This window comes from Mastomys coucha, unplaced genomic scaffold, assembly GCF_008632895.1.
Source record: "Mastomys coucha isolate ucsf_1 unplaced genomic scaffold, UCSF_Mcou_1 pScaffold23, whole genome shotgun sequence".
Classification (NCBI taxonomy): Eukaryota; Metazoa; Chordata; class Mammalia; order Rodentia; family Muridae; genus Mastomys; species Mastomys coucha.
Window position 1 is genome coordinate 65,093,614 of NW_022196906.1, and position 11,774 is coordinate 65,105,387.

At 41.2% G+C, this 11,774-nt stretch overlaps 1 protein-coding gene across 7 annotated transcripts in view; it reads right to left on the reverse strand.

Annotated features, from left to right (window-relative positions):
* Positions 1–9,858, reverse strand: part of Rnf111 (ring finger protein 111) — a 70,267-nt gene extending 60,409 nt beyond the window's left edge. For 6 of the 7 annotated variants that reach the window (XM_031346324.1, XM_031346319.1, XM_031346323.1 and 3 more), the window contains exons 1-2: positions 9,744–9,858; positions 9,225–9,287 (exon numbers count right to left, since the gene is read on the reverse strand). The gene's annotated coding sequence lies outside the window, so the exon portion shown is untranslated. The remainder of the gene's footprint in view (positions 1–9,224; positions 9,288–9,743) is intronic. The other variant, XM_031346318.1, reaches the window with a different exon arrangement.
* Positions 9,859–11,774: the final 1,916 nt, after the last annotated feature.

The window sequence follows — 11,774 nt, forward strand, 5'->3', positions numbered from 1 at the left end:
CCAGCCTGGTCTACAGAGTGAGTTCCAGGACAACCAGGGCTACACAGAGAAACCCTGTCTCAAAAAAAGTCTCAGTATCTGCATCCCACCAAATACAAAATTAATCCTAAGAGCTGCACCATAAAACTTCTGCAAGAAAACGGGCAGGCAATCAAGGGCAAAAAAAGGCACAGTTTTTTTTTTTTTTTGAACTGATAGACTATTCTCTTCAGAGACACCAATTAAAAACTGAGAAAGAATAGAGATCATTACAAATGCATAAGCTGCATAAGCGGGGCTAGTGAGATGGCTCAGCAGCTGTTGAGCACTGACTGCTCTTCCGAAGGTCCCGAGTTCAAATCCCAGCAACAACATGGTGGCTCACAACCACCCATAATGATATCTGACTCCCTCTTCTAGTATGTCTGAAGACAGCTACATTGTACTTATTTAAATTAATAAATAAATCTTTTTTAAAAACCCAAATACATATGCAATTTTAATCTACACACACAAACTGACACACACAGAATGCATGGATAAACTCATGATAAACACTTCATGGTTACTATAAAGTGGGCAAAAGACATAAAGAGACACCTCTAAAACTGCAAACAATCAAACAAATAGCAGTAAATACCTGAAAAATGCTCAGTATCTCAAAATCACCAGAAAAACATAAAACTATAGTAAGTTTCTATTACACATTCAAGAAAAGGCTAAAAGTTAAAAGACACCCCCCAAGAAGTGTCATAGCCAAATGCTACACACTCCAGAGTTCAAGAAGTTCCTAATAGTTATACAGACATCTAACCTACCATCCAGTAACTCTATACTAAATTCTGAAAACACATACAAAAAGGTTTGTATATAGATGCTCACAGCTTTATTGATGGTTAATCTTAGACAGAGCATAGATACAAAGAGATGCCAACCAACAGCAACACAGGAGAACCTCAGGACCTCCACTGAGGGGAGCAAAGTAGACATGGAATTTCTGTATTACTTGATCTAAAGTAAAGGAACCTCTGGAATAGATAAGCACCTGAAACGGCAGTTCTGGCCACTTGGGGTTAGGGCATTACTTAGGGTAACTCAGACTAGGGCAATCTCCTATGATATTTCTCCTTTATTCAAACTGCATATTCCAGGCAGACTGAGCTAAATACCAAGGAGATTTTCAAAGAAACATTCCTTTGTTTTATTTTTTGGCATAACAGGTACTCTGATCTACTATCACTTACCACTCAGTGTAGTGAAGTAAAAGAGACAAAGCTTTAAAAAAAAAAAGGATGCATTTCACTCCAAATAAAATTTAAAGGCAAGTAAATGTAAGTAAATATACAACTGTGGTTATAAAATGAACCTGCATTCTTTTTGTTTAGAGGGCTGTTTTTTTTTATTCCAAAGTTCTGCTCTGCAGCCCAGGCTAGCCACAAACTTGTATTAGTCAAGCTTGTTTTCCAATGCTGGTATTACAGGCGTGCATACCACCCCCAGTTAGAAAACTGTAGAATGGCGGCTAAAAATGTGCACATACCTGTAATTTGTTTTCGTTTTGTTCACTGTGGTGCTGGGGATTAAACTCAGGGTCTGGTACATTTGAGTTCTAAATTGAGCTAAAGCCCAAACCCTGTCAACTTAAAATAAATATTAGCAGGACATGCCTGTAATTCCCAATACAAAAGGGGTGGAAACAGAAGGATTCCAAGCTTCAAGGACTACACAGGAAGATCATGTCTCTACACAAATAAATAAGTTAGAAAAAGGGGCTGGAGAGGTGGCTCAGTGGTTATGAGCATCTGTTGCTTTTGTAGAGGATCTAGGTTCAACTCCCAGCACCCACACCCACCCACCCCCACACGAGGGGGGGGAGAGGGAGAGAAAAAGAGAGAGAAGACACATAAAATGAATAAATCTAATTATTTTATTGGCTTGACTATTGGTTAGAGGAACACCTAAGATAGATGACTAGAAATCTGAAGGAAAAAATACCAAATTAATTACAGAATCTGGGTGTTCACTACACAACCCACTCACTCTCTATAGCATTTATAATTGTTAATAAAATATTAGGGGGCTGGTGAAATGGCTCAGCAGTCAAGAACACTGCTTGAGTCCTAAGTTCAGTTCCCAGCAACCACATGGTGGCTCACAACCATTTGTAATGGTATCTGATGCCGTCTTCTGGTGTGTCTGAGCACAGTGACAGTGTACTCATATACATTAACAAATCTTTTGTTAAAAAAAAAAAAAATGTGATGAACACACACCAGACAGAGCACCACATGAATTTGCCAACAAAAACAACTCAAGTTTAGCAGTTTGGCTGATTTTTAAAGTCCACTGTAAAAAAGCCAGTTTACTCAGAAGTACACAAAAGTAAGTTCCTCCCAGTTATCACTCAAGGTGTCATCAACCCTCCTCTCATGCCGGAGAAAGGGCATGCCCAGGAGAAATAAAAAAAAAAAAAAAAAAAAAAAAAAAACAAGCCTTGATCCCTTGGAAAACAATATAAAAACAATGAATTCTTCAAGTGAGGTTACTGACTTGGTAACTTAAGCTCTGCAGTCCCACCACTATGACACATCTTAGTTCTTAATCACCAGCTATCTTAAGTTTTTCAGGCAACTTTAAATAAAACATGAAAACAAAAATATTTACCTCAAAAGTCTGCTGTAAATACTAAAATACTGTGTGTACATAAAAGCTAAAATGCTATTTTTAAAGTTAAAATCCAAATTGATTTAGAAATCATCTAAGCAAAAAGTCAGCAACCTTTTTTCCTCTAGTTTTTCTTATCTTTTTACACAGGAGTTCCACTCTCTAGGTATGCCTACCTCAAGCTAGTCTACCTCACTCAAGTGGTAAATCTCAAATCCTTCCTAGAGAAAGAAAGGCCCAAACTAACACACGCCTTTAGTCCCAGCACTCAGGAGGCAGAGGCAGGTGGGTCTCTTAGTTCTAGGGCAGCCTGGTCTACAGAGCAAGTTGCAAGACGGCCAGAAACTTGCTCAAAAAAAAAAAAAAAAAAAAAAAAAAAAAAAAAAAACAAACAAAAAACCCTAAACTTTGAGCAGTTAACCTACTTCCCCCAACAAAACTGGAATAAATAAAAATAAGGCCAGAAAACTAATTACAAGGCATTTTGACCATCTTAAGAATGTAAAATCCACTCAGGGAATGGTGATGCACCCCCTTAAAGCCCAGCACTTGGAAGACAGAGGCAGCTAGACCAAGATCTCAGTTCAAGGATTGTCTGGTCTATCTAGTTCCAGGCGAGCTAGAGCTATATAGTGAGACCCTGTCTTAAAAGACATACTACTCCCCAGTCCTCCCATAGAATTTAGTATCTAATTTGGAGAGAAAAACTGCTCCTTAAACTGTTTAGATAAAATGTGTTTATGTTTTACATATATGGCTTAGGTCAGTCAAATTATGTAATCTAGATAATATTAAAAAGTATGTTCTACATAAAACCTCTAACAAAGAGCTGAGACTTTGACTGACAGGAGAATACAAAAAACTGAATTGAAGGGAATACTACTGGACAGATATCAGACACATATAAAGAAATGCTAACTATCTGAATAAAACAGTTTTAAACCACATAGATTATACTTGCAATTCTGCTAAGCCCAGAATGACAGTTCTGCTCTGTAACTGGTCTTCTTTCTCATGTGTCTCTGGAGAGATAAGCATCTTGCTATCAGATCCTAAAATTTCAAGCCATTTCTCTTCCTACATCATGGACCATACTTCACCTGATGTTTTATAATAAAAATGTGGTTTGTTCCAATACTGAAGGAAAAGTTGAGCTGGTGGGCTTTGAGGAGTGGTGTGCTGGGTCTGGGGGGACAGCTCAGGGTAAAGGTGTTCACTGAAAGACCTGAGTACTGTCCCTGGATTGCATGGTGGAAGACTCAACTCTTCAAAGTTATCCTCTTTCCCTCTACATCTGTACTGTGATATGCTCATATCCACACTCACATGAGTCACATACACACATATAATAATAAATAAGAAATCTTAAAAGGAAATAAAACTTCATAGAAAATGCCAAATACATGAAAATAAGCCATGTTTTATATTCTTTAAAAAAGTTTATACATTTTTTTAAAGATTTATTATTATACACAGTACACTGTAGCTGTCTTCAGACTTGCCAGAAGAGGGCGTCAGTCAGATCTCATTACGGGTGGTTGTGAGCCACCATGTGGTTGCTGGAATTTGAACTCAGGACCTTTGGAAGAGCAGTCAGTACTCTTATCCACTGAGCCATCTCACCAGCCCTACATTTCTTCATTAAACAAAGATTATTCTGTATTTAAGAATTTAGCTTAGGATTTGTAAAATCAATCCACTATTTAAATATGTAAAAAATGTATTTGTTTACATATATAAACATTATTCTACCACTAAGATTTGCAAAGAGAGCCCATAATCATGTCAGTAATGTAAATTAATCACTCTTATCCAAAGTTCATTTTGTTTAAACAAGGTGAATGATACATATATCTTCACTTTAAATACTCTTCAATCCTTAATACATTAACAATTTTTTAAGATTTCACAACAAAAAGAAAAATGGTGACAAAAATCCTATCATCCAACTGATAGAAACTCTCAAAATGAAGAGAAATATGGCAAAGAAAGCAAAGGATCTTGCTACCTCAATCCCAAGACTCCCACTTTCCTCCATGCCTACTCCACCACGCCCTGGCTCCCCCTCTCCAGGACAGCCTGCTACAGTATTTAGGTGCCTGGAACCTCACTTCCCCACTTCCTCTATGTCTTCTCAGCTGTGTCCTTATCAACAGACCTGCACCATCCACTTCAAATTCTAAAAAATTACCACAATTTTAACCTGTTTCTGGAAAAGCAAACACAAAGTTAACTTCATCACTACTTTCTCTCTCTAGCTCATTTCCATAATCTACGAACTTTACTCATTTTCCACCCCAAAGCTTAGGTAGAACATAGAGTTGGCATTCAATCAGTTTTTGCTGAGTTCTATTTAAAGTAACAGAAGAATTGCCGTGAGAATGGTATAGGCAAGCAGTGCTACACTTGCCTAGCATGCTGGAAAGAGGCCCCAGGTTTCAGGCTCTTCCCCCACACACCTACATACTAACTATACGTAAGGAGGAAAAAAAGATGAAGGCGCATAGATTCATTTACAATAAGAAACCAAAGGATAGAGCCCACAGGTGGTTCAGCAGGCAAAGATGCTCTCTGTCCACTCAGATGACCTAAGTTCAATCCTCAGGACCTATGTGGTAGAAGAAGAACTGATGCTGTTGTTTCTGTCCTCTATACCTGTGCCATGTTGCATGTTCATGCACTGGCAAACACACACACACACAGACACACACACACACAGACACACACACAAATAAATGCAACAAAAAATTTTAAAGATGTTTATAACTGGTTAATACTCTGGAGCAGCAGTTCTCAGGTTTTTTGACTTTTTAAGCTCTTCATACCCTGAGGATCCCAATTTTAACATACTGCTTTTATCTACTAGTAAAACTGAGAAATATCCAAAGAATATTTGTAAGAGCAGTAATAGTATTACACACTAAGAAATTAACATTTATAAATGTTTCCAAATACTGTAAAAGAAATCTATTCATTTTCATGAATCTCTTAGCGTCTGGCTTCACAGCAGAAAGCCAGCTTCTATATCTGCCTTAGTTTTGAACCTATGATAAGGTTGGTTATACTGGTTAAATTATAAGAAAATCCAGTTTCATGTAATTATTTACTATAAAAAGGAAGTAGTACTTGTAATTCCTTTCATAAGTAAGGGTATCGATAAGGATAGTTTAACAGAGGACAACTGCAGTGTGGAATCTGAAGCTGTAATAGTCAAACTTTTCAATATAATCAATCGCACCTCCATCCCAACTCCAGAAAAAAAACAAGGGAGACCCAATATGTAATGGCTATTCTTGGTTGTTAATTTGTCCACATCTGAAATTAACTAAAACCCAAGTGGCTGGGTATATCTGTGAGGGATTTTTCTTAATTAAATCATTTGAAGTGGAAAGGGCTACCTTTAATACAGATCTTTTGAGGTAGGAAGATCTACCTTTAATCTGGGGCACATCTTCTGGTAGAAGCCTATATAAAGGTCATAGAAAAGAAAGCTTTTGCCTGTTTGTTCCCATTCTTGCTGGCAAGTTTATTCCTTCACTGTCATTAGAGCCTACTTCTGGATTCTAGTGTATACTGAAGATATCCAAGTCTTCATACATTAGTATGTGCTGAGATAGCCAGCCTCATGGATTGAACTACTAGATTCCTGAACTTTCCATTGGTAGACAGCCATTGTTGGACTACCTGGATCACAGTGGGGTTTTTTTGTTGTTTTTTTGTTTGTTTGGTTGGTTGGTTGGTCGGTTGGTTTTCCGAGACAGAATTTCTCTGTGTAGCCCTGGCTGTCCTGGAACTCATTCTGTAGACCAGGCTTGTCCTCAAGCTCAGAAATCCACTGGCCTCTGCCTCCCAAGTGCTGGGATTAGAGGTGTGTGCCACAACTGTCCGGCTCTCTTTTCTAAATATAAATAGATTCATTCTTTAAGTTCTACTCCTCTTGAGAACCCCAACTAATATAGCATTGGAGGACCAACACTCAAGGGTATCCTGTGGCCTACACATACACATGAACATGCAGACACATGCAGACATGAGAAGCAGCAGATGAGAACTCTTCTACTGAGCCACCATGTCATCCCCGTTTTCAGGGCTGGAGACTAAACTCAGGCCACTGAAATTCTGAGGTAAGCACTCTACCCCAGAGCTAAATTTCCATCCCTTTTTCTCATTCTTCAGCCTCTACCTTTAAAATCTATAGATATGTTCCTACATATTTAAACATAATATTATCATCTTTATCTCATCTGAGAGTAACTCTAAAAAGTAGCTGTACCACCTTTCTATCTATATAAGAAGCCCAATTCCATTCTTCTCTACTACATGATCTTATTTTCTTCAAGGCACTCACCATTAATTATTCTATTTATGAGGTTACAACTCAACAGACTGTCTACTCTATGAAGGCAGCCCCTTCACCTCTGCAGACCAGCCATGTCTGCCTATAACATGAGGCAATCAACACATACTTCAAGTATATTATAATCTAAAACCTCCATGTAAAATATCAGCTCTGGTATGTGTTTCTATCATCTGTAACTTGCTTTTCATTTAATGTCAATTTCTGACTACCTACAGAAACCCAGGCAGCAACCTGAGAGATACAAGAGAGAACAGAGTATAAGATGGTCAAATATAAATCTGAACTTTGCTAAACAATAATCACATTTCTAAAAGGAAAATAAGTTATTTGGGACTTCTGTTTGTTTGAGAAAAGATCTCTCTACATAGTCCTGGCTAGCCTAGAACCCACTTTGAAAAACAAGCTAACCTCAAACTCACCTGCCTGTGCTTCCTGAGTATTGAGATTTAAAGCTCTCAGGACTTTTTTTTTTCTCCATGTGCACTGGTGTTTTGCCTGCATATATGTCTGTGTGAGGCGTTGGATCCTCTGGAACTGGAGTTACAAACAGTTGTGAGCTGCCATGTGATCCCTAGGAATTAAACCTGGGTTCTTGGAAAAGCAGCCAGTGCTCCTAACCACTGAAGCCATCTCTCCAGCCCCTCCCAGGAACTATTTTTAAAATGACATTAAGCCAGGTATGGTGGCCTAGGCCTTTAAATTCTCAGCATTCTCCAGGCAGAAGCAGGAGGATCTCTAATGAGTTCAAGGTCTGCTCTATTTCTAGTGAAACATCTGGGATACAAAAAGTGACCAATATACAGAAACCAAGAGGGAAAGATGACAAAGAAAAACACACACATATGACAACCAAACCTGACTAATAAGAAAATAGCCAGGCAGTGGTGGCATACTCCTTTAATCTCAGCACTTTTGAGGCAGAGGCAGGCAGACTTTTTGAGTTAAGAGGCTGGCCTGGTCTTCAGAGTGAGCTCCAAGACAGCCAGGGCTCTACAGAGAAACGCTATCTCAGAAAAAAAACAAAAAACAAAAACAAAAACTATTCTTGCTAATTTTCCCCAATATCATTCAGCCAACTCACAAATGTCCTCAGTAATTTTCTTTCAAATACTACTAAGAATCTTAGGTAACAAGCAAGAGCAGGATACAATGAAATAATTTGTCCATGGTTACACCCTAAGAGAGTAGCAAAAGTAATACATATTTTGGGGGTGGGTATTTAAAATAGGGCCTTTCTACATAGCTTGGGCTGTTGTAGAACTCACTCTGTAGATCAAGCTAGAATCTGCCTCCTGAATGTTAGGATTAAAGGCAACTGGAGCCATCATATGGCCAACACTCCTGCTACAAAAGTTATTTAAAGCTATATTGTTTCTCTTCAAAGTAGAAGAGCTTCCTTGTAACCTATGTCACAATGTAACGCAATATTACAATTACCAGTTTCTACATAAATGTTTTTTCTAATACCAGTTTCTACATAAATGTTTTTTCTAAAAGAAAAAAAAAGAAAACACTTAGAAACAAACTATCAAAATATAAATCCAGACCTAGAGAAGAGTCAAGAGTGTTTACTATTCTGGCTGTGGACCCAACTTCGGGTCTCTGCACCTCAGGCAGTGCAAAACCTCCTCCAACTCCAGCTCCAGACTATTAGATCCTCTTCCGGCCTCAGAGGCACCTGCACTCACGTGTACCAACCCACATGCTGACATATACACACATGAAGGGTTTGGGGTTTGTTTGGGTTTTTTAATGTAGGCTCAAAAGCTAAGTAAAATCAGAATTATTGAAAGGACATCTATATAAAGTCAGACTCACATGATAAGGATAAGGATATGGAACTTCTCTGTTCATCTTTTTCCGATTTTGCTTTTTGGTTAAAGAGGTCCCCAAAACAAGAAAATTAAAGATAAAATGCCAAATGGAACAAAGTTTGGATAAGTCAAGAGCTGTCAGAACTCTTACAATGAAAATGAAGTATCTGTCAGCTGGCTCACTCACTGCTACTCAGGAGTTCTAAACTTACTCTGTACATAAATCAAGGAACAGGAAAGCTCTCAACAATACAATGGAATCACCCCACACTACAGACATGAGCAAATTAAATCAAGGCGCTACAACTTCCTGGTAATTTTTTTTTTGGGGGGGAAGCTAAAAACTCACACTTGTTTTTTAAACATTATCTATAAAGCTCTATAATCTAAGAAGTGTGGAGACAAACCTCTATTTCTCCAGAACAAAAACCGATATTTCCACCGCACCACTGCTGACTCCGATCAATTATCTAGGCAGGATAAAGAAAACATCTTTTTTTAATGACTAACCAGCCAACTCCACACAATATCAGACGCGCCTGCCTTGTGCTCCGCGGACTGCGCGTGCCCGCCCGCCCGCACCGGGCGGCTCCCGGCTCCAGCCGGGGTTACCTTCCTCACTCCATTGTCACCCCCACTCCGCGGCCCTGAGCCCCCGTCCTGCTGGCGAGCGGCGGCCACAGGGCGCAATCCCCTCACCCACCCCCTCCCAAGAGGCTGTGGGTGTGTCCGCGGGCAGACTCTTGCCCGGACACAATGAGCCACTCCGCGCCGCCCGGGACCCGCGGTCATTCCCCTGTCGCCGACCCGGCCAGCCGCCGCGGCCCTTCCTCTTTCTCCCTACGGCTCGGCCCCTCCCCCGCCGCGCGCAAGCGCCGCCGCGCCGCTCCCCTGCCCCGCACCCCCCCTTCCGCCGGCGCCCTCACCCGAGTCCGCAGGCCCCGTGCGGCCAGGTCCGGGACTCGCTGGCGCGGGCTGGCGAACAGCACTCGGCCGGGTGAGGCTGTGGCGGGCTGGGTGGCTCTCCTCAGGAGGGCGTTTGTCAACACCGCCGCCGTGGAGCGTGAGGCTGCGCCCGGCCCAGCTCGACCCGGCTCGGAGCACCCGATCGCGGCCCACGCGCGCTCGCGACCCTGAACGGCCGGCGTGTCTACGCCGCGCAGCACCAGCGCCCCGCCACCATCGCCGCCGCCGCAGCCTGGCCCGGCCCTCCCCGACTGCGCGAGCGCGACACCGGGGGCCTTTTACGACAGTTCGGAAAGCGAGCGCGCCGGACCTTCACGCCCTCTCACGGCAGTATGACTGCGCTTGTGCGGACCCAGGCCCGGCCCACCCCACCCCCACCCTCCTGTGTCCCAGTCCTTCCTCTTTGCACTGGCATTGGCTAATTGTTGGCCCAGTGGAACGAAGTTAAAAATAAGCTGGTTGGATTCACTTTCTTCCGTGATTTCGGGCTCAACAGTAATTCAGTATAATTCCGCCTACACCCTGGTTGCTTTTGCTCTAACTAAAAATTATTTCCGCTTACTGATTGTACTTGCCGTGCCTATAAACCAAAATTTGGGTTAGTGTCTTTCTCAGCAGGTAACCAAAATAGAGATCTCATCTCACTGTAAAAGTGAATTCAAGTGAATTTCCAAAATCATTTCAAGCGTATTATTAGGTAGCCTGGGAGCTATACAATCGCAGATGAGTTTTTGCTTTGTTTTGTTTTGTTTTGGTTTTGGTTTTGGGGTTTTTTTTTCCGAGATAGGGTTTCTCTGTCTAGCCCTGTCTGTCCTGGAACTCACTTTGTAGACCAGGCTGGCTCCGAACTCTGAAATTCTCCCAAGTGCTTGGATCAAAGGCGTGCGCTACCACCGCTCGGCTGCAGATGACTTCTTAATTACCTCACAAAAACAAGAAGATTGCAATGTTTTATTGTGTGCCCTAGAAGGATAATGTAAGGACAGAGTGTGGGCTCTGCAATCAGACAGACTTCCGGTCAGAAAGCAGAGTGAGGGCGCCCAAGCTGACTTATTAACACCTTTATAAATCTCAGTTTCCCCTCTATCAACCATGATAGCCTTATATGCTTCAAAATGATCTTGTGAGGTCAAATATGATGACTTAAAGTACCTTATATTAGCAATTAAGTATTTAACAAGCAGCCGAGCAGTGGTGGCACACACCTTTACTCCCAGCACTTGGGAGTTCCAGACCAGCCTGGTCTACAGGGCTATACAGAGAAACCCTATCTCGAAAAAAAAAAAAATATTTAACAAGCATTAATACCCTCCTTATAATCAGCTCCTTGATAATATTCACTCATGTTCTCCATATTTAGTGAAGGTGGGGTTTTTTTGTTTTGTTTTGTTTGTTTGATTGATTTGTTTTTTTGTTTTTCCAAGACAGAGTTTCTCTGTATAGCTATCCTGGAACTCATTCTGGAGACCATACTGACCTCAAACTCACAGATCCACCTGCCTCTGCCTCACAAGTGCTGGGAGTATTTTTAAATTATAAACGAAGAGGGAATGGAAGACATTGGATTGGATTTCCTCAGCCTCCCTAACTGCTGCCCTCTACAAGTAGGATTCTACTGGGACTATAAGCCCAGGACTTGGTACTGACTCATGGTGTCTCAGACCTCTATGTCTATCCCTCTTTTTTTCCCTAAGTCTTTTGACCTGTATTCTTTTTTTTTTCTTTTTTTTTTTAATTTACTTATTTATTATATGTAAGTACACTGTAGCTGTCTTCAGACACTCCAGAAGAATGGCATCAGATCTCGTGATGAATGGTTGTGAGCCACCATGTGGTTGGTGGGATTTGAACTCAGGACTTTCGGAAGAGCAGTCAGTGCTCTTAACCGCTGAGCCATCTCTTCAGCCCGATGACCTGTATTCTTTAATAAGAAGGTGGAGATGCTTGCTACATATGACTTTTGGACACTTGAAATAAAGCATTATCAAGTT